General features: G+C 46.5%; 1 long non-coding RNA gene across 1 annotated transcript; it reads right to left on the bottom strand.

Annotated features, from left to right (window-relative positions):
* Nucleotides 1-53: 53 nt before the first annotated feature.
* On the bottom strand, nucleotides 54-12,827 carry LOC121838013. Its single transcript, XR_006078402.1, has 3 exons — nucleotides 12,783-12,827; nucleotides 11,591-11,763; nucleotides 54-274 (listed from the first exon to the last, which is right to left on the bottom strand). It is a non-coding gene; the product is annotated as an uncharacterized LOC121838013 (long non-coding RNA).
* Between the last annotated feature and the right edge of the window lie 14,695 nt (nucleotides 12,828-27,522).

A 27,522-nucleotide genomic window follows, 5' to 3' on the forward strand; every position in this document is an offset into this window, starting at 1 on the left:
TTTGCCCGTATTGTCCTTCGTGGAATGGGTTATCGACCCTTCTGAGGCACCGCTGCTTTCGATAGTTCTTAGTGCGAACGTGTTTCCACCACACTAGCATAGTAACTTTTTGAGGGATAAGTTCCAGTGGTGGAACTGCTGCGCCATTTGCGCTAAAACGAAAACCCTGCTAATATACTGCAAAGGTGGTATTTGCGCACAATTTGCGCCAAAAGGGAGCTGTTCTCAAAAAAGGAAACGAAGTGCCTGGCTCGTGGAATTCTTGGCGATGTTACTGAAAATTAAGAAAGTACAGTTGTTTCTTTGGATGCCTAAGTACCATGTTTGCATTAATGCAAAGGTGCAAGCGAGCTGGAAAAGAATAACGATAAGAATGCCTGGAGAAGGGAGTCTAACTGATAAAACCCATTTGCTCTACTGGCATCTAACCCCTGGTTAGCTCAGTTGGTAGAGCAAATTGGACGTTTTAGTGATTTTTACAGCGTAAGGTTGGTCTGCAGTAGGGGCGACACTGGTTTAAACTGTAGATGAGCAATTTTGCCAGTGCAGTACGACTGCTAACCTGGAGTCTTTAACGTGCTCACGCAGTAGTGATACACAACCGCACGCCGGTACGATGCTCATCCAGATTGGAACGGGCAGGGGTGGGGCTCAAACCCAGGATCCCTGGGTTCTGCAGCGCGAGCTTTCGCTCCACGCGCATCGAGCTGGGTGTGCGCTTCAGCCCACTCGGCCACCGATGGTAGAGCACTCCACTGGAAATGGAGAGGCCCCTGGTTCGGTACCAGGACCAGGCGGATATTTTCAGCCGTGCACCAGCCACCTGGCTGCGTTTGGAGATTTGTCCTTTGTCCCCTTTCTCCAGGGATCATTATCGTTACTCTGGTACAGTGGTCTGCAATGAGCTAGAACGCACAAACTGCAATAAGGCAGTACAGACAGCACCATACAAATGCTATCAAGTGCTCGGCAGAGTGCGGAGAGGTATCGCGTGTAGGGGGTGCTTCTACGAAGTTGAACATGCTCGCTTCTGCCAACGCTTTCGCTTGCCACCCCCTTGGCTCTGCAATCTGCACTGCCCGATCGCTGTTCACACAATTTAACTCGTATCTCGGACCACTGTACTAATCATTATCCCTGAAAGCCCTTTAATGGTACCATACACTCATGATTTACAGTAGATATTATAATAGAAAGTCCCTACAACACTAAACAACACTACTAATGCTCGAGCTATTAAGAATTTATCCGATTTTTATATAACATCCTATACTTCGCTTCAGCTTAACTCCAGACGCAGCCAATGCTACAAGTGTGAGCATGTGGTCCTGCACAGTGCTTGCAATGCACAAGCGCGCGTGCTTGGCAGAAACACTGAAAGCCCAGAGCGCACGCTTGTAGCATTGGCTGTATCTGGACTTAAGCTGGAACAAAGTATAATGGGATGATTATTGATGTTCAAAATGTATAGGCATGATTGTCTTGCACGTCACAGTAAATTTCAATGCTTTTCTCCTTAACTCGGCTAATCTTCTTTAGATTTCAATGCTTTTCTCCCCTACTCGACTAGTCTTCTTTTATTAAAAGGCATACCAGATTTGCCATGGCTTACAAGAGTGCTGGACTTGTGCCCCCGTTCTCATAGGAGAACAAAAGAGCTTGTAATAATGAGAATTGTTGAGGATTAGGGGAATAAAAATGAGTATGAGCAAGGAAGAGCGATCCAATCTGAGACCAGGACTAGACAGCCAGGTCGGTGGGCTACAAAGGGAGTTGCCTCCTTGTAAGACAAAGCCCCAGAGGTGCCCGTGGGATGTTACAGGCAGTGGGAGAGGACCAAAGCTCCTTATAGACCAAAACTGGCAACAACCCAACCAATTAACAGCAAGGGAACAGTGCAATTTGACAGAGGACAAGAAAACAAGTGCTCAGACACGCTGCTGACGCTCATTTGAGGGTTTATTTTCAAGAAAACCAAAAAAAGAATACAAGAAAAAAAAAAGACAATTCATAAAACAATTTTTAACATGCCATATCATTTTCACACAGATCTGCCATAATTCTTGATAAAACAAAACCCGTCACCCCCCGGTATACCGACGGAACGCTAAAACATTCGTCTCCCCTTCTCGATAAAATGAAAAAGGCCCTATCGATTTCCGTCTTATTTCTGCTATGCGCCAAGATCGTCAAATCATTGACCGAAGGGATGCAGCTACGCCTATTGAAATGCACCACAAGGTGGCCCGAGGGGGAGGAACGGAGAGAAAGGGAATGCTCCCTCACATTCACATACCTCCTTATCTGTCCATGGTACAATCTACGACAAGGGAGGAGGATCTGATACCAACACCTGTGGCACATAGGACAAAGGAAGTGCAGTGGTTAACATCAGATTGAGAGTCCTGGGTTCCACCTCGGTTTGCGGCACTGAAAAGACCACTGGCAAACTCTGCTTGTTAGCCAAAGATTTGACTTGGTGAAAAAGGGTGTGAACATAGGGTATTACCACTGGTCTGGATGTCAGTTAACAGAGACAGCCAAACCTTAACAGTCATCACAAAGAAACCCACCGAGGTAAGGCTGGAGACTTGTAAGCATACTGTTCTCGCATCTATGTCAACATGACTTTAACAATGAAGCTCATTTGCATGATGCAGCAATCACGTGCTTCACCAGCTTAAAATGTGTCGAATCGTGTAGCATTAGCCCCTTTTTAGAATGTGGTTCATAGGACCAACAGATGTGAGGGGGCTTAAGAGCAAGCTTCAAGCCTAAATATTGCAAAACCTTACCTGTGGATGTCTCATACTTTGATTTCAACCCGAAAGAACACTCCTTAAAATTGCCCAATGAAAGTGACAAAGAGCGATTAGCTACAGATGTCTGTCCAGGCGAGAACCCAGCAACTGCCGCTGACCAGAGAGACCGAACAACATTTCACTGAAGTAAGACTAGAAAATCAGTTAATCCAGATTGATCTTGACATCTCATGCAGGGGCGGACGCAGGTATTTTCGAAGGGGGGGGGGGGGGGGGGGGGTCAACGTATCATATAATTACAACCCCCCCCCCTTTCCCGACCCTGAACTTTTCCACATGCAGAATTCAAGAGGGGAGTCAGGACATCTGGACCTCTTCTCTGAATCCACCACTTTCATGTGCTGTGAATTGGAAGGGTCACAACTGAAATGGCAAGCAGCCATTATGAACACTTGGGGGGTAGCGCAATGATTTTAATGTTGAAATAATTTGCAGTTTGTATTTTTTATATTGTTTATCAAAGCACCAGTGAGAAAAAACGTGTCATCTTCCCCCAAAAATCTGCTATTCTGCTGCGTAATTGCACAAGAAAAAAAAAAAGAAAAAAATTATCGGCCAATTTGCAGCTGCGTGTAGCGGTTATAGAAACTACAGTGGCATGTCACTGGGGTACACGCAGAAGTCAACCAAACCTGTCCCCTCTCCTGCAACACTCACCGGCGGGGCTTGTGGCAAACCGTTTTTTGTGTGGATCGCTCGCCACGACCTTTGGCAATGCTAATTCTTGGAAAGTCGACAATGGAGCTTTTTCCAGTAACGAGCGCCACCTGGGGAGTTGTCTTTGAACTACAAATGAAGGGCAGCCCAACTTTCCTCCGCCTGCCAGAATACATTGGCATCATGCCGTTGTATCGATCTTCGTTGCCCTTTTAGGACTGTTCACACACTTGCAACTCCTTACAACTGAGTGCTTTGAAATCTCTTAAAACTTCTTAGTCAAGAGAACACACTGGCAGCCTAGCGCTATTTACGCGGTGACCCTGGAATTGCATTTCACAAGAGCAGAGGTTTTGCGGTGTTGGGGGAAGCGCACATATGCATGCACGTAACATAGGCTGCACCTCTCGAATGGCATGAGCGACCGCTGTAAGTGTTTCGTGCCAAGCCCGAGAGATGGCGCAGCGGCCGCGGGCGGGACAGAGCCGTTTATACTGAGAGAGTTTGGCCGATGGGCGGAGCTTGTTGGCCGCTAGAACAAGCGGATTTCGCGATAACACAATATGGCGTTACTTCTTTGTCTTGTTCATTCCTGAGAAATCGCGTAGAGTTCCTATGAGTCAGAGCCACAATATGGCGGACGGAAGTAGTCATCCCCCGGTTGTCAGACTACGCTGCTGTGGTTGTCAGACTCCAAATCTCCTTAAGGCCAAACTCTCTCAGTATAAACGGCTCTGGGGCGGGGGCGGTGAGGCGGGGTGAGGAAGACGAAGTTGTCGGGCGGAACGCGAGGGTTAGAGACACGAGCGATACCGCTGCGCGCAGGTATGCGAAGGAATAAAGTGTTTAAGAGATTTCTTGCGTGTGAGTACGACCGAGGCAACCAGTGACGAGGTACGTCACAGCAGGACTTCAGAGGTCAAATGTGCGTAATACCTATTAGAAAAGGTTGTATATAACATTGACAAAAGTTTTTCCGAGCCAAGAAAGGGTGATGTGCGAGAGAAATAGAAAATATGCAGGACCACCAAGTTCCCACCTGGCAGTCCCGCAATCTACCTGCTACCCAATACAGTGCAATCCACTTATAACGATACCAGATATAACAAGTGCTGCTTTTAACGATCAGTTTCTAGAGTTTCAAGACTAGAAATGCCCAGCTTCTATAGTCGGTTACAAGTCAAGAAGGTAGAAGAAGCTCCTCCCACAAGTGTGATGCGCCTCTTTCAAATCTCTCCGCAGTCGAAAGAAGAGTTCACTGGAAACGCTCCTTGTTCCGCTTCAATGGAATCCCACTTGTCTCCGATCCCACTTTTTAAGAAAGCGACCTTTGTATTCATCGGAGAGGGAACCGAGCCCCTGAAAGCAGCCTTTGAATCCATCGGAGGGGGAAGCTAATCCCCGAAAGTCGTATTTGTTTCCGTCGGTGGGGGAGAACTCTAATCTCCCTCTCGTGGCTTCCACAATGCTAAGTCAAAGTCGAAAGATAAAGCAAATATGTACAGAAAGGCAAGACCCTCCTCGCGCGTTGGCCGCGACGTCACGGAAACGGTGGGACGCTATTCGATGCGGAGGTGGCGGAGGGATATCTCATTCCCATTGAGGGGCATTTGCCGCTACCTTCTTAACCTGTAACTGACTATAGTCCAGATACAACAATAAAAGGTTATAACGATTGAATTATCAGGTTTTCTAATTATCATTATAAGTGGAGCCCTGCATATCTGTGGATTATCTGCGGATATCCACAGTAAACTGGCGGAAGCAGATAAAAATCAGACAACTTTTGGCGGATTGCGGATCAGATGCGGATGTCACGGACTGCGGATAAGGATATTTGCGGATCCGGATCTAAATTTTTGCCCGGTGGCATTCACAGGGTTCACAGGCGTTCACTCATGAAATGCATTTTGGAGCAGGTTGGGAGCAGCTAAGACTACATTCTGCAGCAGGCTAGGAGCAGCTCAGATCAGTTTTCATTGAACTTCAGCTAGTGTCCTAGACAACCACGGGAGAAATTTCAATTGTGCTTAGCAGCACGGATAACATGAGTGGTTGGGGATTTAGGTAGATGAAATAACAGTGTAACAGATGCAAAAACACTTTGTAAGCCTTAATGAGAACCAAAAAGCAAGTACCATACATTTCTGAAGACAGTGTCCTTGATTGTTTTTGAGTGGCTTTCAGCTGCTCAAAATTCAAACTGCACTGCTTATCGCACAACCCACACGTGCTCAACATAGTAATTATATGTGCGAACCACGTGACGTGTGTAAGCAACGGACGTGCAGCTGCGCAAAGGAACAAGGCAACAAATTTTGAGTTTATCCTGTTGTGTAACTCAATATCGAAGCAGCAGACTACGATTAACGGAGTTATCGTATTCGAAGCGATAAGCAGGAGCAAGGTTAACGTACGCCGAGGAGATCTACCGTTCGCGTAAGTGCTGCTGGGCAGTAACGTTTCAAATAGGACCCCGTTTCAGTTCTACCAAATCACGAATTACTTTGCGTGAATGCGGTTCCAACTTCTAACAATAAAGTACTAAAAGGAATCTTTTGCTTATTTGTTTTCAACTGGCTGACGTCCGGATCCCGGGCCGCAGAGCCTCACGCAATCTGATGCTTAACGACTTGACCTCACCTCGGCCGACTTGCTTAACCGCTTATGGTTGAAGAATAACAACCCAGTAGCAGGTAATGTAGCGCTTGGAATCCGAACCCCAGTTTTTTCGCGCTTCCGACTCGGGATACACAGGGAGAGTAAACAGAACAAACGACTGCAAGGCCAACCAGGTTAAACACGCTCATTGTTGCCAGTCAAGTCGATAGAAACCGAAACCAAGTCAAAACAGAATTTTTTTTGCTGCACGTTTTGCGATTTAGTGCATAAAGGCGCAAGGTATTGGCTGTGGCGCAGTTTCTGCAACAAGGTGCAGGATGGTGCAGACAAATGCGTCTGGCGCAAAATGGCGCAGCAGTTCCACCCCTGCACTCAGTTCGTCGACTGACGTTTCATCTACAGATCGTTTCGTTGACACGCAATGTTTGATCGAAAGGCTTCCCGTGTTCGTTTCATCGAAAAACCTGACACGTTTCGACAAACACAACCCTGTTATTTTCGTAACAAACGTTTTGCGTCTCACCTGGATTACAGGGGAGGGGGAGGCATGGTTTGGTTAGCAGGCCTTAGTGAATCGCACGCTAGCTTTTAGCGGCTTAGTGAAGAAATGCGTTGTCAACAATACAACAAACAGTCTGTCCATGAAATGTATGTCCATGAAACATATTTCCACAAAACGTTTTTCGAAGAAAGGATAGGAATTCTAAGAAAGATATGATTCTCACTAAAGATTGCTTCAGTTAATACGTCCCATCTCATCAAAAATGCTATCTGTACAAAAAGCAAAGAATGTAAGGCATCAATCATCTCGAGATAAGCGGAAGACTTTCTCTTTGTAAAGAAAACCCCAAACGTACAAGTCACAAGAAAGTAGAAGAAACGTCCCCCTCTCTGCAAAGAGTAGCGTGGTCATGATTCCAAAAACAAAAGACCCTGTGGCGGCCACAGTTTGTAAAGTTTCAGAATCAACAGCGCACGCACATAGGCAGCCCGTAAACTGCCTGTGTATTTCTTTTTTGTATGCTTAGAGTCCTAGCCAAAAAGTCTGGCAGTTCATATTCGTCCAACTACAACGCCCTGCGTCGTGGCCGGACGAATATGAACCTCTTTATTTTTGATTGTTTGATGGAACTGAAATGTCATAATTTAATATGCCCTTTTTTAACTCTTATGTTTCAAAAGTATGCGTCTGCATAAAATAGGTGTTACAAAACAAAAAATACATAAATATATGTATCCTTTTTGTGCGCTTCTTTTGGGCAGAGTGTCGCGGACTCCTAGGATGATCGCATAACTGAGATCATTTTTCCTTCTATGCGTAGTGTCTCGGGAAGGCTGATCGCTTTTAATATAAATATGATGAAACTGAAACCCCTTAGAATGGTGACCCGAAGATTTCTTTGTACAAAAATAAAAAAAAAAAAATGCTCTTTTTTTTTTTTTTTTTTTTTTTTTCAGTTACGCTTGATGTTATGATGTACAATGAATGCTTGGATTGTGAGTTGGATCTGGTTCCACATTTTGCGGATGCGGTTCGGATTCAGATAAAAAGCCTGCAGATGCGTATCGGATACAATAATGTAAAAAGTTTGCGGATGCGGTTCGGATGCGGATTAATCAAACTGTTATCCACGCAGGGCTCTAGTTATAAGTGGATTGCACTGTAGATGGTGTCAGTGTGTCCTCTCGTAAGAGATTTTAAGAGGTTCCAAGGCACTCTGTCTTAAAATTCGCAAGTGTGAGAACAGGCCTTTATGCCCCATACTCGAACAAGAATAGCCAAAAAACATGAAATACGTGCTACGATAAGCGCTGAATATGTTGGTTGACTGGAACTTTGCCCCACCAAAATGGTGACAGCGGGAAACAAGAACAAGGAAGGGGGCGTATGCATGCGCAGAAGCTTACTGGAAAAAGGTCCATTGCTGGGGTCTCTGAAAAGAAAACCCAACAGGAAGCCAGAACCCATTTGCTTGAAGCTAATTAACTTTAACCATGGTAAAAAGTTTCCCTGCTAGGTATTTACAAGTACCTAGCCAAGTTTGGCGAGGGCAGAATGAGCGATCTCCATATTTTATTATGGGGGGTAGCTGGTGCTACCTACTGGCTGTAGCAAATGTAAGTGGCTTTCAAGGAAAAGTACCCGAAAAGGAGGGACCCAAGAATGTGCGCTACCGGGTTTTCGCGACGCAGTGCGGCAAACAGCTTAAGAAACGGTTTTTGTTGCGTGTGGTACAGATATTGGATAAGGTAAAACCAAATTAACCGTTGTTTGGAAAATTTCTAAATGTTTCGCAGTCTGAAGTGAGACAAGCCTCGTTGAAATTTCGTTCTAAGTTTGAAAAAGGACGATGAACTTCAGTCCTAGAAACGATCAGCAAGTGAACACTGAAAGGCGGGTGGTACACCGGCAGCATGGTTGGTCAGCATGTAAACTGTATATAAAACCCATCATAAATTGAAAACCATGTAATTTGGTCTCAGTGAATATAGACCTATTACTAAATTACCCAAGCATCAAGAGAATGCTGAAAGTGTAATTCCACGCTTCGCACGCGCTGGCCTTTCTCATAATAAAGATTCAAAGTAAATTATCATAATAAGACTTTGACGAACGCACATGCAAGGCAAAATTTGTTTTAGGCTTTTTACTTCAGACGCCAGCACATGTAACTACACTTTTAGCATGCACCCTGGTGCATGGGAAATTTAGCAAAAGGTCTATTGGGGCACTGTCTGCTTTTGCATGCTATCATTACCCAGCTGATTGAGTCAAGGCAATCCACTATAGTATTCCAAAGACATTGCCATGCCTACAATTACCGTATTCATTTAGGCTTAGGAATGTCGAAAGCAAAAGTGGCAGCCTCCTGCACCATTCACTGCCGACTAAAGCGCCTGAGATTGCAGCTACTATGATGTATTAGTTCCACACCGAGCGACGCTCCCTCGCAGGGCCACCGCCATTTCTCCCCGCCGTACCAGTCACGTGACCTAAAATTCCTCCTCGTAGGGAAATGTGGTTAACTTTTGACCGGGATTAAAGTTAAAAGGGCAGTTCAACAATTTTTGTACTTTGTATGAATACCGCTCAAAATGAATCAGACGTTTATGACCAATAAAACACACGTTCGTTTTTCTCCCCATGCAATAAACATCACAAAAACAAAAATTATTGAAAAACGAGCAGCTTTGACTCCCTGAACTCGCAGCCACAAGATCTGGAGCCGATAAAGTGCCACCTATGTTGATCATAGCCACGCGCTGAGGTTGGCAAAGCACAGGACACGTGCTAAGTTCCAGATATTGTTAGGCTTCGGCTATTGTCGTCATTGTTGTGATTAGAGACGGGTCACTACCCGTTAACACGCAGGTTCAGGCGAGTTGATCGGTCATTTGTACAGGGGGAACAGCAGACCCGCAAAACAGTCACTCAAGTCCACACACAAAAAAAAAAAGACAATTACTCAGTGCTGACTAACAACTCTGGTATATTTACTTTTTTCTTTGTCTTCTTTTTGTATTATGAACTAGAGCCATGGAAAATAATTGGTCTTATTTCCTTCAATGGGAAGCTAAACTGTAAACTAACTCAAATTGAAATTAATGTAAGGCTACGTAGTCTAATTTTTTATGACGAGGATAAAGACGGAGTACTAAAACCTCTCTCATTATGTTTTGCGGCATTCTCTGCCTCAATGATTTCTCAACTTAAATTAAAATTAATGTAAGGCTAGGTAGTCTAGTCCTTTTTGTAATAAGTTTAAAGACTGAGTACTAACACGTCTATCGTTACGTTTTGCTGTAATCTCTGCCTCAATTTCTCAATGAGAGAAACCATTGAGGCAGAGAATATCGCAAAACGTAACGATAGATGTGTTAGTACACCATCCTTAACCCTATCACAAAAAGAATTCCCTGTCTGCACTAACCGTGTACAACAGCAAAAGTGGTAGAACATACATTTCAGCCAAGAGTATGGGATGTTGAACGCTATGCAGGCTACTGCTAAAATGAGAGATTGTTTTTGTTATCTCAAATGTGAAGACATGCTGATATTTTTTATGGAAATGAGCTTGCAGTCAGTCAGTTTAGTAAGACAAGCTAAAAAAGGGGGATCGGTGGACTAGCACACACCAGCTCGGAGCACGTGGAGCGAAAGCTCGCGCTGCAGAACCCAGGAATCCTGGGCTCAATTGCCACCCCTGCACGTTTCTATCTGGATGAGTATCGTACCGGCATGCGGTCGAATATCACTACTGCATGATGCACGTTAAAGACCCCAGGCTAGCAATTGTACTGCACTGGCTAAATTGATCATTTACAGCAAGTGACTCGTCGCATCAATTATCAAGACAAGTTAAAACTGCTGTGTGGCAGAAGCTTTTGCTGTATGTGCCCCGAGCTGCAATACGGTAGGAGGAAAGCCTTGGTAGGTAGGAAAGATTGCATGTTTTATCTTTACTGAAAAATATACTGGTTGAAGTTTCCAGTTAATTAATGACAGTCAAAATGGGGAGTTTGTTGGCTGTACCATACGGTTGTGCAGGAAAATATATTGTTTGTTGGGATGTTAATGGTCGTTAAAGACCCTAGGCTAGCAGGGGTACTGCACTGGCTACATTTCTCACCTACAGCTGAGACACCTGATGCCCACTGAGGCTGACTAACTTCTGGCTGCCTAAAGACAAGCACACAACATAATTGTTTTAGGGCTACAAAGTGATGTGACTAGGAAACTGTGTACAGATTGCATAACATGCCACATGAGAAATTTAGTGCAACTAAATTCTGGTGAAGGGGATCCCATACCTGCCAACCTGTGGACTTTCAAATTTGTAAAAGTTCCGCAGCCGCGGCGGGGGAGGTGACGCGAAGCGATGTGCAGCTTAATGTCAGCCTGGCCAGCGTGCGAAACGCTCACATCACACGTGCACGTGCTACAGAATCCAAACTTCTCTCGCTTTTTGGGTGGCATGAAGCACGGAAATTTCGAGGTGTAGGACTTCATGAACACCTGAAAGTACCTCTTTTGAGGTTTGGAGTTTGGTATTGCGCCGCAAAGCCACAGTGACCAAGAGAATGCTACAGTTACACGTGCAACAAACACAGACGCTATACTTCTCGCCTCGAAACTGTCCGAAGCAACGAGGCCCAACAACGTCTGAGCACGCCGAACCAATGTGCACCCGTGCACCGCCGAACACAAGGCTTTGAGCTTTGGATTGGTTTTCGATCCGTGGCCACCGGATAGACAAATAGTTAGAACCACGACGCTGCTGTGGACGGTACCTATCTTCCTCTTGTGGCGGTGCAAGATACCGCCAACAACAGAGTTACAAAAAAAAAAAAAAAAAAAAAAGGTTTTTGTAAGGTTTGAAGCAAGATTCGTAAAATCGTAAAATTACTCCCAATTCATACATTTTACGAAAAATTAGGAAGAGTTGGCAGGTATGGAATATAGCCAGGAATAGGAGGGGCAAACCAACCGGGAGCGAGCAGCTAGTGGCAAGGGTTGAACAACGGAGTCTGGCGTGCCCCGTGCAAGTCGACTCGGACGATAATCCAGATGAGTGTTTCAGCAACAACCAGACAAACTGTAATGACCCGAGGCCCTTGCGGGAATTCTCGGCGGCGACCCAGGGCACCTGCAGACGAGAAGCTGGAATGATAATTCACCGGCAGGAGCAACTCTTGGCAGCGACTTGAAGGAACCCACCCAACTATCTTTAATTCTGGCAGGTGCTTGAGGCATTGCCATTTTAAGATTGGTCAGTGCCCGCAAGAGGCTGAATCCAGGTGCCACTGTTAGAGCAGCTGGATTCGATGACCAAGCAGGTGAACAGCTGGTGTGCCGGAGCTTCAGGACGGTGACAAGACCAGTGACGAGAACCGGAAAATCAAGCCCACACAAACTGAGTATGATTCAAGTTTATTTGCACATTTGTATATATTTTTACCGTTTTCTAAATATACTTTCTTTAATCCTATAACGGTCCAGCCAACTCGTTTCTCATTTGATATGGTGACAAGAGGGTCATTGTTTGTGTTGAGAGACTGCTTCATGCCTGTGAAGGCCTAGGTAGGTTGAAATAATCAAACGAGGTTCCACTGTTTCAGGAGGTATGCAGTCAACCCGCATTATTCTAGAAACAAATTTGAAGTTGCAAATTTTGTGATACTTCACAAGAGCATGCCAAAGCTTTGATAAGTGTCCCTAAAGTGCGACTATCTTATATTTCGCATATAACCGTGTGAAGGTCCTTCGCAAGCGAACCTGTGCGACTCCGCGGTACAGATTCGGCGTTGCAGCCTCCCGCGGTGCGGAACCCTTCCGAATGTCTCGGAGTTGAGCGAAGGTGGCTGCTATCGTAGGCAGTTTCTCGGATGTGCGCTTCTAGCGGTCGTGCACCAGTCTAAACAACTGTTCGTGTGGGACTGGTTCAGCTGGTCTGGCATTGTACGTACGCACCTTCCGAACACGACATTTCACGTTTTAAATGCAAACAAGTCTATCGTCTTTTCTCCAGCTACGCTTAAAGGCTTCAGTAGCTCGGCGTACAATACAAACAGTATCGCCTCCATCAAACTGACACTGGCATTCTGGAGTGCGGCGTGTTTCAATGCGCGGAGATGCTCGAGACTATAAAAACACAATTACATAAACTAGAAACCACAAACCTTTGGAAGCTTGCGAGATAAAGCCCGCGCGCACATCAGCGTAAAGTTGTAAACACGTCCACTGATCTAGAGATCAGTGAACACGTGAACACGTCCGTCCGCGTCAGTCCGCGTCGTCTCGGCCGTGCCGGCCGTGCAATCGCATCTTTGGGCGTCATTTATTGCTAGCGCAACGACTTTTGTTCGTAATTAAAAGTATCGCGAACTATTTTAACCCTTATTGCAACCCGCGCAACTGCCCATTACAGTGAATTTGTAATTAAAACAAAACAAAACTAAAAAAGAAGCTGCTGCCGCTAAAAAGAACAGCCAGTGACGTCATAGTCACGTGGACCAATAGGAGTCGACATAGTTTTGTTTTGTTTGTTTTTGTTTTTTTGTTGGCTCCGCCCCCCTGTACTGGGTAGGATTTCAAAATACGCCGCCCGGTGTGTCATCCTCCCTACATCGTCATCGTTGTATTCATTATTTATACGCGTATATATGTATAAATAATATAAGATAGTTAAAAGGCACACAATCGAAGAGCCAGCGGCGCGCCCACCGGGCACTGCCTTTGAAGGAAAACGCTAGCCTCAAAATCATGAACTATCATCATCATCATCATCATTTACTGCCCGATAGCCGAGACCTCCCCGACGATAGATGGCTCTCGCCAAGCCGCAAACTCAATGGGGAAAACGTCACGGCTGCGGAACGTCCAGCCATTCTGTTATGGAGTCGCCGACGCGCTGACGCCAGCGAGCTCCAAAGTCCAAAGCGACCGAGCGAGAGCAACCGTTCGCGCGCGGAGCCCGAGATATAAACATCTGTCCCGCCGCTTCGCGCGTAACCTGAGCGCCCCGTACCAGAGGCGCCTTTCTTTTATTTCGTTTTAGATTTAATAAACGAGACGTCAGTCTTCAGCCTGACTCCGGCACGAAAGGTTGTCCATGTGTGCCCTTCGCAAAAGAACGTAAAACGAAACATGGTGTCAGAAGTGGGATCGCTCCGCGAGTCTGCTAATGATTGGTAAAGCGTAGGATCGTTCCGCGAGTCTACTAATAATTAGTAAAGCGCAGGATCGACTACAAACGAAGGAACAATGGACAATCCCTCAACTTCTGCCGACAACGGTGCTACCGAACAAACGGTAACGGCAACTTTTCGCATCTCGCCACCCGAAGCCTTCAGTTTTACAACACCTAACGAATGGCCGGCGTGGAAGAAGAGATTCAAGCGCTTCCACAGTGCATCAGGACTGGTATCTCAACCATCATCACACCAAGTCGACGCTCTCATTTACATCATGGGACCACAAGCTGAAGACGACTTACAGACCTTCAAGCTGTCCGACACCGAGGCTCAAGACTTCGACAAGGTGATGGAGAACTTCGAACATTACTTCATTCCTCGTCGAAACGTGGTGTATGAGAGAGCCATGTTCAACACAAGATCGCAACTGGAGACGGAAACCGTCGAGGAGTACGTCACTGCTCTCCATGGATTAGCCACTACGTGCAACTATGGACCACTGAAGGAAGAATTGATCCGCGACAGGCTGATTGTTGTTCTTCGGGACAGCAGGACCTCAGAAAAACTTCAACTGGATCCTGATCTGGACCTCCAGAAGGCCATCGCTGCTGCGCGACAATCGGAAGTGATTAAGAAGCAACAAGTGGAACTCCGACCGACAAAAGAAAAGGATGCCAACGTTGACCGTATAGCAGCCAAAACTGGGACAGCAGCAGGACCTGCTCAGCGAGGAATTGAACGTTCAAATGTTCGAACTCCTACTAAGAAGACCGCGACACCCAAACCAAAAGGCAAACCGTGCCGTTGGTGTGGTCGAGAAGCTCACCCGAGGAACGTGTGTCCGGCGAAGAACGCAGGCTGCAACAGGTGTAGGAAAAAGGGACATTTTGCAACAGTCTGCAAATCTTCAACTACCGTGAACTCCCTCGTACACGAACAAGGATTCGTAGGAGCTGCAGCTTCTCCTCAAACAGCAAAATGGGACATCGAGATATTCGTCGACGAAACTCCTGTTGTTTTCCGAATAGACACTGGAGCAGACGAAACGGTGTTACCAGCTGCCATCTTTCAAAAGGTCTTCGCAAAGTGCCACAAGCTCTCCGAACCCCAACGGCGACTTCATGGTCCAGACGGACGACCCCTTAAAGTCATGGGATCAGCTCGGATGAAGCTCAACTGCCGTGGGCAACAAGCACTCGAAGAAGTTTACATCGTGAAAGGACTTCGCAAACCTCTCTTGGGTAAGCCAGCTATCGAAAAATTTCGGCTTTGCCCTCAAATCTGCATGACTGCGAACAAAGCTTGCGAACCGAAGAAAGAGTTCTCTCACCTGTTTCAAGGACTGGGATCTCTCGAAGGTGCTCACGTTCTGAAGCTGAAACCTAACGCGACGCCGTTTGCTATCGCATCACCGAGAAGAGTACCGCTTTCGCTGTATCGAGAAACGCAGAAAGAGCTAGAAAGCATGCAGTCGCAAGGTGTCATCTCTCCAGTAGAAGAACCTACTGAATGGTGCGCGCCGATGGTCATCGTCCCCAAACCGTCTGGCAAAATTCGCATTTGTGTTGATCTCACACAACTGAACAAACACATTCAGCGCGAATATCACCCTATCCCATCAGTGGAGCACACGCTGGGAAGGCTAGCGGGAGCCAAGATCTTCTCAAAGCTGGACGCGAATTCTGGGTTCTGGCAGATCCCTTTAGACGAGAAGACACGACTCCTGACGACATTCATCACTCCGTTTGGAAGATTTTGTTTTAATCGCCTACCATTCGGAATCACGTCAGCACCGGAACACTTCCAGAGACGTATCACACAACTTCTCCAAGGAATGGAAGGAGTACTTTGCCACATGGACGATATCTTGATATGGGCGTCATCGTCCGAGCAACACGAGCAACGTCTGCGAGAAGTCCTCAGGCGACTCTCATTAGCAGGACTCACGCTCAACGAGGATAAATGCGTCTTTCGAGTGACAAGTATCAAGTTCCTAGGTCATCAAGTAGACAGCGGTGGTGTCTGTCCAGACGAGACAATCGTCAACGCAGTGAAACAGATGCCCATACCGACTTCAAAGCAAGAAGTCAAGCGCATCATGGGTATGGCGACGTACCTAGGACGATTCGTGCCACACCTGTCTGACCTACTGCATCCACTATCGTCACTGCTCAGTTCCAAAGTGGACTTCGTGTGGGATCATCCTCAGCAGAAAGCCTTCACCAAATGGAAGGAAATCCTCTCAACCTGCCCCGTTCTCAGAATTTACGACGCCAACAAACGATCGATTGTATCGGCAGATGCGTCATCCTACGGCCTGGGAGCAGTGCTGCGTCAAGATCAGGAGGATGGATCATATCGCGTCATCGCCTATGCGTCCAGAACACTCACCGAAACAGAGAAGAGGTACGCCCAAATCGAAAAAGATGGTTTGGCACTCACGTGGGCATGCGAAAAATTCCGAGATTACATCGTGGGAACGCACTTTGTACTGGAAACCGACCACAAACCACTCATTTCTCTGTTCGGGTCAAAGTCATTGGACGACCTAACCCCACGGCTTCAGAGACTGCGCATGCGTTTAATGCGCTACTCATTCGAAGTTGTCCACGTTCCGGGCAAGGAACTCCAAGCAGCTGACTCGTTGTCAAGAAGCCCTCTGCCACAGCGGCAAGACAGAGCGATGCAAGAAGAAATCGATTGCTTCATTCGACACATAGAGACGTCCCTACCAGCAACGCGAACGAGTCTCCAATGGATAACGGCAGAACAAAACAAAGACCATGTTAGCCAAAGACTCGCCAGCTACAGCCATAGAGGTTGGCCAAATCGTCGAGATCTCGGAACAGACCTCAAAGAGTACTACGAGTACCGTCATCACATTGCCGTGCAAAACAGCCTCCTCATGAATGGTTCTAGAATAGTGGTACCAGAATCCTGCCGTCCACATATTCTGCAACAACTTCATGAAGGACGACACATGGGCATAGGCAAATGCAAAGCACGGGCAAATGTATCGGTATGGTGGCCGAGGATAAACGATCATATCGAGCGCCTGGTCAAGAACTGCGAAAAGTGCATTAAAACTGGCCAGAACCGAAAGCTCCCCCTCATCCCGTCAGAGTTTCCTAGTCGACCGTGGGAGAGAGTGGCGATGGACCTCTTCTTCATTCACGGGAAATGGTGGCTGGTCGTCGTCGACTACTACTCTCGCTACCCCGAAATCGCTCGACTGGAAAGCCTCACAGCAGCGTGCGTAATAATGCACTGCAAATCGATATTTGCGAGGCATGGCATCCCAGAAGTAGTGGTATCTGATAATGGTCCTCAGTTTGCGGGAACCACAGGTTCAGCATTCACCAAGTTCTCACAAACCTACGGATTTAAGCACATCACATCAAGCCCTCGCTACGCGCAGAGCAATGGGATGGCGGAGGCTGCGGTGAAGATCATAAAGAGATCACTCAGCAAAACAGAAGATCCGTACGAGACACTCATGATCTCCCGTTCAACGCCTCTGCCCAATGGATACAGTCCGACAGAACTTCTCATGGGGAGAAGGATGCGTACAACCGTACCGATCGCCACCCAGCTCCTGGAACCAAAGCTACCCGACCAAAAAGAAGTGCGTCGCTATGAGCAAGAAAACAGGAACCGACAAAAGCAATACTTCGACCGGCGACACGGAGTGCGTCAACTCGATCCACTCGGCTCTGGGGAGCGAGTTTGGGTCACTGACCTAAAGCGAAGCGGAGTTGTTCAGAACAAGGCCCATACACCACGATCTTACTGGATAACGTCCGAGGGTCAAGAGATCCGAAGAAATCGCACGCATTTAATTCCTTTCCCCGACGAACAAGATAAACAAAGCATCGAAGAGCTCCCCGAAACAACCACGAGGCCCGAGGAAACGTGTGCCGACACCTCCCACAAACATTCTCGGCACGGCCGGTGTGTAAAAGAGCCAGACCGTTTCGGCACTTCTTCGAAGCTCCCTTAGAAAGAGGGATGTTATGGAGTCGCCGACGCGCTGACGCCAGCGAGCTCCAAAGTCCAAAGCGACCGAGCGAGAGCAACCGTTCGCGCGCGGAGCCCGAGATATAAACATCTGACCCGCCGCTTCGCGCGTAACCTGAGCGCCCCGTACCAGAGGCGCCTTTCTTTTATTTCGTTTTAGATTTAATAAACGAGACGTCAGTCTTCAGCCTGACTCCGGCACGAAAGGTTGTCCATGTGTGCCCTTCGCAAAAGAACGTAAAACGAAACACATTCGACACCAGAAAACCTCTCCGCGCCGAGGCTATTGTATTTTCAGGGACTGGAATGTATTAACACTAGCAAAGTATTCACTTTTACTGAATGAGCGCGCGTGACTGATAAGGACGCGGAAAGGGACATTATTGTACCATTCTTGAAATCGAAAAAAAATGTTTTTTTATTTGCTCATTTGCTCTCCAACGTGGTTATGCCAGTGGGTAAATAACCCCTAACTACTTCCGGCTCCAAACTAGACGGCAGATTTCGCAGTATTTACGAAATAAAATATACACACTATCTTCTGGAACAAGCCACTTAAACCACTCTCAGACGTAATTCACTCTTAGTATCACAGAATGATGAGTAAGAAATTACAAAATATGCCGGAAACAGAAGAGTGCCAGGGCCTCCCAATAAATGGTGCCACTAGCTTTTTGTTGCCAAACAATAGAGTGCGAATAACTTCCGAGGCCCCCGTTTGTTTGCAACGAACCACCGTCACTAGCCATCACCGGTGATCAGCGTCACCAGGTCCATACTACTTGCTGCGGCGACTTTGATAACGTTCGCTTCTACCGGTAAAAAAACTCATTCGGCAGGCCGTTCGGATATAGACGTGCCCTGCCCCAAGTAAAATCATACACTGGCCCCGTCCTATTAAAAAAAAATACTTATGTTTTTATTTTATTTCTTAACGCGTCGCCTCAGGCTTTAGGTTTCGTGTTGACTACGCCAGGCTTGGGAGATGGAGTTTATCAGAGACCGAGGGGTAGCAGGAGTACGGGCAAGTCGCTTGTTGAGGAACTCCGACCAACAGGAGTCTTGAACCCGACTTTCCAAGTCTCGCACGGGCAATACAACCTCATTTCTACGCCTGTGCAAAGAAGAGAAACCCGACTTTTGAAGCAATTACCTGGGCTTCGCATCATGGTGCTCCACCGCCGACCCTCAACTAGCCCCACCCTATGGTTGGGCTTCCCGGAGCGCAACTTACAGATGCACAATACATTGTCTTTTCATTGACTCGGCATCGTTCCCGTCGCCCCTCGCCCCCCCCCCCCCCCCCCCCCCACCCGCTCGTTCAATTAGTTGAAAGTGGGGTCGGTTCTTTTACGTCGGAAAGAGAATTAATAAACAGGCGAAGATGGGAAAGTGGTCCTTGAAAGCTGATTGGAAAGTCACTTGTGTTCTCAGTGGTTCATGCTAGATTTGCTGCGGGTACAGAGAGAAGCGGATTGAAACTTCCTTCAACAAAATAGCTAGGCTTATTGCTGTGCCATTTTCACGCAATCTCAACGTAGCTGCATATCGATAACATCTGTTATCGTAAGTAGCTTCAAAGCAATGTTTCACCTTGCTTCGAAATTGCCTCGGCGGCACAAAAGCAGTCTAGCCGAGCAGTAAAAAAAGATTCCACTTTCCAAACAAAACAAGCAGTTTCTAAGTAAAAAAAAAAAAGAAAAGAAAGACGTTTACAATTTTTTTGTAATGCCGAATTAGAGCGCAGCTCAGATCAGTTATGGAATACACATGTGTCGTCTGGGACCAGGAACTATACTATACATTTCAGCCCGACAGACACAAAAGATATCTTAAAACGGGAGTGACTTGAAACTTGCAGAAGAAAACTTCTTTTGAGGTTGTTTCACAACATTTACCATTCGACAGTTGGCATGCAAAGAGACATGTATATAATGCGGCCCCACTATCAATAGGAGCGAGTAGACCATAGTTTAAAGGTGCAAGAAATTTGGTTCAAAAGAGAGGTATTTAGGATGTACTTTTTTCAAAAAACTATCTGTGAGTGGAATCGATTGTCTCCGTCTGTGGTTGGTGTACTACTAAATTATGCCTTTTCTCGACGCTAGGTTAAATCTTGCATGAGTTATTTATATTAGCTTGCATTCCCTTGCATGGTTTATAAGCGTTGCTTATATGTTTTGTTTATAAGCTTCCATTTCCTTGGATGGTTTATAAGGCTTATGTGTTGTTTGAAGGGTTCATCTGCCGTGAAATAGAGGTCTGACTGACATTGTATGTATTTTTATGAATATTGCCTAAATAAATAATAAATAGGAGGATGAGAGACGGTACGTACGGGGGTGTATCCTCTCCTCCTCATCTGCTTTTCCTTCCCTCCTCGTCCTTTCCCCTCTCCTCCTCCTCCTCCTCCACCATCGTCCTCTCTCCCTCCTGCCCTACTCCTCCTCCCCCTCCCTCCTCCTCCCTCGTGACGTCACTCGTGAACCTCGTGATGTCACTCGTGACCCTAGTGACGTCACAAAGGTCACTCACGAAGGCCTCGTGGAGCTCACTATAAAGGTCGTGACCTTCACGAATGACCTTCTGACGTCACTTGTGACTCTCGTGACCCTCGTGACGTCACGCGTGACGTCACGTGGGACGTCATTGTGGGAAACATCCCATAATGCAACGCGCAGTTACGCCGACGGCGACGCCGCTCAAGGCTGAAACGGGCGCTCAAGAGTTGTGCTCTAAAAAAATGCAAGTACTTATTACATAAAATAGCCAAACCTGTTCATTGTTGATTGCAGAAAAAGAATATAACGGTCGATCAGAAAATTAGTCGTTCAGTATTTTTGTTGAATCGACTACCTGTCGGGTCATTTAGAAATATTACCATCTTACGACCTAACATTGGTGCTCACACAAGTGTTTATAAAATTCGTATTATTGGCCGCACGAAAAAATAACATATACGAAATGTGAGTTGTGAGACATACACGTCGTGTAGCCTCGGACATTCAAAACGTTTCCCTCAAAATGCCAAATGCTTTGCCCCTAAAGAAGTGGTTCGATCAATGTGCTGCGTGACTGCTCACGCCAATTCAAGAACAGCGGCCGAAAGGGATACGCTACGGAAATTTTGCAGCCTTACCAAGTCGACCCTGAGAATTTGTTTTACGACCTTATCACTATGTATGCGTGTTGGATGTACCACCGCGACCCCGCGACAAAGAACATATGAACAAGCAAAGCAAATATTGAACGCAAAGAAGATAAAGAAGATTGAACGCTGCCAAAAAAAGAAATAGTGGGGGGGGGGGGGGGGGGGCGACTGAAATGTTGCACTCCCGACATATTATGCCCGTGAGGATGAGATAGCAAGAAGAAAAATTTCTCCGCGACCACCTGACTAGCCATCGAGCGTCGCCGGAAGTCGATCGAGGGAGTTCATTTGCAGTGCCACAACGCACCGGCTCGTTCCTTAGAGCAGATGGTGACGCATGGGGTTGTTTTAAGCCGCGCTCACACTGCCAATAAGTCATACAAGAAACAGTCTGGAGACACTGTCTGAGGTCGTACATAACTCTGTCATCATATTTGCGAAGAATCTCCGTGTCTTTTTCTATGATGTATAAGCAGGGCGACGCGCGGCTTTAAGCTATGCGATTATACCTCTGCCGACCATATTCACCAGGCCTGGCACCCGGTGGCTTCTGCCTTCGTCTCATGGCGCGGCAGGCTTTTTCTGTGACAATGACGAGGTGTCTGTCGAAGTGGAACGCATCCTCAAGAACCAGAACGAGGACTTCTACATCTGGGGTATCTGCTATATCATCGATCGGTATTAGAGAACTGCGTCGCCTCGTGGAAATCGACCGACACCCCCACCGACGTCCATGATCGCAGCTCTCTTTTTTTTTTTGTAATACTATTACTACAAACTTTGCTAACGCACCTTGCACGTGAAGTCGCATAGAAGCACTTTTAATGCGAAAGCATTAACTTTTTCATGAAGCGAGCTGACGTCGTCAGTTTGAAGCTCGAAAACGGCAGATAGTTTTCGCGATTTGGCCTTCGGTTCTATTGGCTCTCGCGCGTCGTCGGGGCTCTCATTGGCCGCTGCGCTCGTCAGTTTTCGCGACCGCTCACCCCACGGCGCTGCGTGCCCATCAGCGCGGAGCTTCCAAGGTCACCAGGGGTGCACACGCGCCGACCAGCGACGAAAAGTACGTAGCAGACGAAAAAGAGAGCGGACGACCGGCGTGCATGCTTTCGCATTCACAACTCATAAGAAGTGCTTAGGTGTACCTCCAGCTTTTTTTCTTACTCGAACATATGAGCTTCCAAGCGAATAATTTTGCGCATCTGTTTGTTAAAAAAATATATATCTATATAAGAAAAATTATGAAATGATTTTTTGCAGAACGCTAAAAAAGTTTATTTAAGCCTGGAATGTAATCATTGACGCAGAGGAAAGAACAAATTCGAGCCGCCTTTGAAGCAAAACAAGTATTTTGAGTGCGAGGAAACCTTGAAAACTAAACCTTAGGAAACAAAACTCCAAGTAAAAGACAGTTCGGAAATTCGAGGGTCGGTAATTAATTTAATAACCAACGCTGCCGTTTTTCATATGGTTGAGTGTTATACTGAGTGCAGTTATGTGATTCGTGCCTCGAGATGAACATTCGATAATAGTTGCAGTGCATTGACCGAATTATCCCTCTGCGAAAAAGACACCAGGAGTTTCATTTTAAGAAAGAATGATCCGCACAACCTCTAGTACTTTTTTATGTCTGCGCTTTTAGCTTCTACACAGTAAAAAAGAGTTAGAGTCAAGTCCCGGGAAAGTATACTTTGCGCGAAGAAATATGCTCTTAAGCAGCTTCGTGAATATTAGACGCAAATACCTTGCAAGTTTGGAGAACCCAATGCGAACGCAAATAGAGTCGCAGAAAAATAAAAAAAAAAAATGAAAAAACACCCCCCCCCAGCCAATACACGCACACACAAACACAAAAAGGTGCCTGAAAAAAGAAAAAAAAGACACACGTTGGGAAAAAGGACGTGCGAACACCAACGACGTTCTAATAAAGAATGCAAATTACATCGAGACACGCTCGGCTATCTTTGTGCTCCATTCCCATTCTGAGGAGTGGTAAATGGGAGCCAGTCAAGCAGGCTCCTCGGGGCGTGCTCCGAGCGCGCCGGCGCTTTCGCACGCTCTCCCCTGCTCCTCCAAGAGCGAGCAAAGAACTCCGGAGCCTCTCGCTCCGACAACACACAGAAACACACAGAAACACACACACACACACACACACACACACACACACACACACACACACACACACACACACACACACACACACACACACACACACGCGGCAGTACGCCCATATACCTTTCCGGGCCCGCTCGCCCCCTCTCCTTCGCTTCTTTTAAGTAAATTAGCTCCACCCTCGAAAACTCTTTTCCGCTCGGCCGCAAAAAGCGCGCTCACCGGTTTTGCGGACGCGTTTCAGTGTTAAGAAGAGAAACTCGAGAAAAACAAAAAAAGGCTCGTACTGTTTAAACAGAATCGTTTGAAATGAAATAAAAATAGTTTAATCATAAAAAAAAAAAGAATGAAGGACTTTGAAAAGAAGAGAGAACAAAGCTAGATGTTACAATTTCCGACAGCCGGAAAGCCTGAAGTCTCACTCGGGAACCCCATCTTCCTTTCCTCTTCCTCGTCTTCATTTTTTTTTTTTTTATTTTATTTGTCGGTTTTCCGCCCCGCGTGAGCGACAAGAGACGCAACAATAAGGCGAACGAGGCAGGAGGGGCTGCTGCTGCTTTCCCGCCAAACCATTTTCCCGTTTCCCCTTCCCCATCTTGGAAGAGGCTACGCTGCTTTCTTGGCGCGAGTCGCCTCGAGCATCATTGGGGCGCGCGCGGCCCCGTGCGACGGTTTGCAGGTGTCATTCGCGTATGAAATATGCAAATGCCTCTCCTCTCGGCGTTGCGGCGTCGCGGCATGTCTTCGAGAGCAAACTACGCTATCTGCCGCACTCCTCGCCGAAGCGCAGGCGGCTGGGGGTACATGATGGGTGCGCGTATGGAGCGGGGCTGTTTGCTCATCCCACCGTAACCAACCTGGAAGAGGGGAAGGGGGACACATCCCCGAACGCGAGGAAGCCGAGGATCAGCGAGTCGAGCGAAGAAACCGGCGCCGAAGAAGGAGCCGGGTTAGAAAAACAAAGTGCGCCAGTTTGTCGCCGCTCCGCACGCCGCCGTCGAGGAGGAGGTAGGACAAATAAAGACTCGAAGAAGACCACCCTTCCCTTCCCACACCTTTCGAACGAAAAGAAAATACAACGGCGGAGCAATGAAGACTGCTGTTACGGCGAAGCTGAGAGACTGCCGGGACCCCTAGGCGGTATCCACGCACGAAAGAAAAATCCGGAAGAGACTGCATATTAACTGAAGAACGCAACGTTCAAACTGTCTTTGTAAAAAAAAAAAAAAAAAAAAAAAAAAAAAAAAGATTGCATATTTTTTGCAATTTGTAATTCTTTCAATGCGACTTCCGAGATTTGCGCGCAACACTCCTGTTTCAAAGGTTCGGCGAATTCTGCTCTCTCCGCCCTCTGCCTGTTCATCGGCGTGTACTTGTTCGCGGATTGTTGAATTGTTAAATGATACGCCCGTTACACATGCGTATCATTTCAGCCGCCCACAAGCATTATACGCCGGCTCGTTCAAATCCCTCCAGAGTCCAGAAAATAGCGCGTCGCCTGCTCCATGACCTGGCCTATGTGGGGGTGTGTAGGAAACGAAGCTCGACATTTGCTAATCGAGCGGGACATCGTCGCCTCGCTCGATTTTCTGGTCTAACGAAGGGTACGTAACGGCACGGCTCGGCGGTGACTTTGTTTCAGGGCGGCCTCGCCTTGCGTAGGAGGAAACAATCATGGCTTTCCTGGCTTCCTATTTAACTAATTAGGGCGGCAAGGCTTTTCAAAGGAGCCGCGATTCCGGAGCAAATAATTGCGGCTTTGAGGGTATGGTTTGAGTATTCAATTGTACCGGCGTTTCTGAGAGCCACTTTGTTCTAAGCAAGCCGGTCCTGAGGATTTGTTTTACTCGACACTGACTTTCGCAGTTTTGTGTGCGATACGAGAGAATTGATAAAATGTATAAAGCATTATGAACGAACAGTTAAGCTCTCTGTAGGAGGCGGGCTTGCTTCGTCTAAATATGACCAGGGGGACGCAATATAAAAAGCCAATTGTCACCATAAGCCGTTTATTCAATGAAATAAAATGTGTTCATCCAATTTTCAATAGGCACAAATAAACGCAAACCTTAAAGTCTTTGACAGGCTCCATAATTCATATTGCAAATGTGATTCCAATTAGAAACTTGGTGAGAGTCATTACAATAGGCCCTGTGCGAAATGTAGAGCGCCATCTAGTAGTGCGCCGAGAACTACGTCCGCCATCTTGTTAGTGGCGAGAAAATAAAACCAGAGACCCGACCGGCAACGACCCCATGTAAACAAGCGATCGCGCTTCGTGCGAGAGATGCGATGCAAACGATTGCTGCGTTCCACTCCGGATGCAGCGATAAACCTTTGATTCGTGCTTGACGTGAACGGAAACGTGAACAGGATTCGTCTTTTTTTCCTTATTTTTATTTGTTACTTTAGACGCAGCTTTTGACAAAAGCAATCGGTGACAACGCGAAGAAACATGCGGGCGTTATCGTGCGGCGTGAAGCCATGTAAAACTATTAAACTGGGCCCTAATATTTTCACGAAGTTGTACCAAATTCGTTTATGACCTTCTTGCTTCTTTTATGTGCGTTGTATTGTCCGCCTGCCTTTCTGTCGATGCGCAAGCAGCTCAATGCATGCGAACGAGACCAAGGCTCTTAATCGAGGCAAAAAGATGGCAGTTTTAATAATCTACGCCACCAACCATAATTGAAAATGCGTATGGTTAACAGGGGTATGGTTAGGTTCGTCGCAGTGGCTAAAGCTTCGATGTCGGCGGCGGCAAAAGCTTACGTTGCGGACCTCGAATGAAGCAACACGGGCGGTGCCAACTTCATTTTACAACCTCCTTTTTTTTCTTTTTGTCGCAGCCGAGGTAGAGATTTTGTTTTGTACTAAGAAGCTCGGGGGTAGTTTTGGGAAAGTCACTGAAATTATTCTGCCAGGGCTGATCAAATTTTCATTAATAGCGCAACATCCGTCAATTGTGCTTGAGCTCAATGCTATCTGAAACCAATTTTAGCCCTTTGCAACGCTTGAAAAATATCCCCCAGGGCAGAGTTTTTTTTTCAGAAGAACACAAAGCGTTTCACCAAAAAAAACATCCTCCAGCAACAACTAGAAAAAAAAAGAATTTTTAGTCATGTGTTTGCGTGGAGCAGTATACCGCTAAACAGTACGACTTCAAGCATATTCGCATCGAAAAAAGAAATAAAAGTGTTCTCAATGATGAAAAGCATGATGGCCTAACCCTTTCGGAGGCCTGTGCACACGCTGGCGACAACAAGCTTCCACAACGGAGGCGTAGGACTTGGTTCGCTGCTTCGACGAGGCTGTCGCCAGCGTGCACAGGTCTCCGAGAGTTCTGTCAGACAGTTGCGGTAGGTTGTTTAAACTGTTCGTCCACATACTATGGTCAGAGGAAGAAAACAGTTCCCGCGCCATCGGACATTGCCCGTACGGCTGTCTCCGATACCTCCACCGCGCTTCGATACCGATAACGCTTGCCAAAATTAAAATGGCGACGCTCTTAGTGTTGTCAGACCACAAAGCAATTTGCATAAGGTCTATTAAAGCAGTCAAGTGTAGAAAGAATTTCTGTGTGTGCTTTGTTTTTCGGGGTCCCTAAAATGCATCCATCTACGACGCGTCTTAGCGGTTTTTCTCTCAAAGCCTTTCTACAATTTATCGAGTCAGTTAGTTTCGACCACATTCAGCAAGTTTCTGTTTAGTGCTGTAGTTCTATCTTCACTAAGTGCATTTCGAATTAATAAATTCTAGACATTTTTTTTTCACTTGTCGTGACTATTTGCTTTTTATATTTTATTCCTCTGGCCGCGCTACTCACCTGCTAATACTGCATTAGTGTAGCGTTCACGACTTTTCTATAAGAAACGTATAAATAAAAAAATAAAAAAATACCCAGCGTACTGTCACTTGTGAAGATGAAAAGATGAAGGAAAACGCACAAATTGCTTTTCGTTTTTCGGGTGTGATGCACACTGGTCGAGCTCCCCACTTTCGCCGCGTCTTCGGCACTGCGCATTATAATAAACGAGCACGACGACTATGCAATGGTTTCACAAGCGCAAACGATTGTTCAAGAACAAGTCAAAGTCTACGAAAGTAAAGCCAAGTCAGTTTACGTAAAATATAGGGCTACAGGTTGCGTAAGGCTAGGTTAACTCGAATCGAATCGCCATGTGCCTCGTTTAAACGGTATAAAATCATATGGGTTCTAATTTCACTAAGTAGCGATATATTTTAGTGAAGCAAAATTAAAAATAGCGCTCGAATGCACGGTTAAAAAATAGGAAGCTTCGCAAAGCTTTCTACGTTTTTACCATGGCCGCGGCACAAAGTGCTCACAAATTGTATGCGAGCACTGCGTCACTCGGAACTCGAACGGCAACGGTGAATTTGTTGGATTATTGTTATTATTATTTTTATTATTATTATTATTATTAT

The sequence above is a fragment of the Ixodes scapularis genome, unplaced genomic scaffold (genome assembly GCF_016920785.2).
Source record: "Ixodes scapularis isolate PalLabHiFi unplaced genomic scaffold, ASM1692078v2 PGA_scaffold5__190_contigs__length_132052651, whole genome shotgun sequence".
Taxonomy (NCBI): domain Eukaryota; kingdom Metazoa; phylum Arthropoda; class Arachnida; order Ixodida; family Ixodidae; genus Ixodes; species Ixodes scapularis.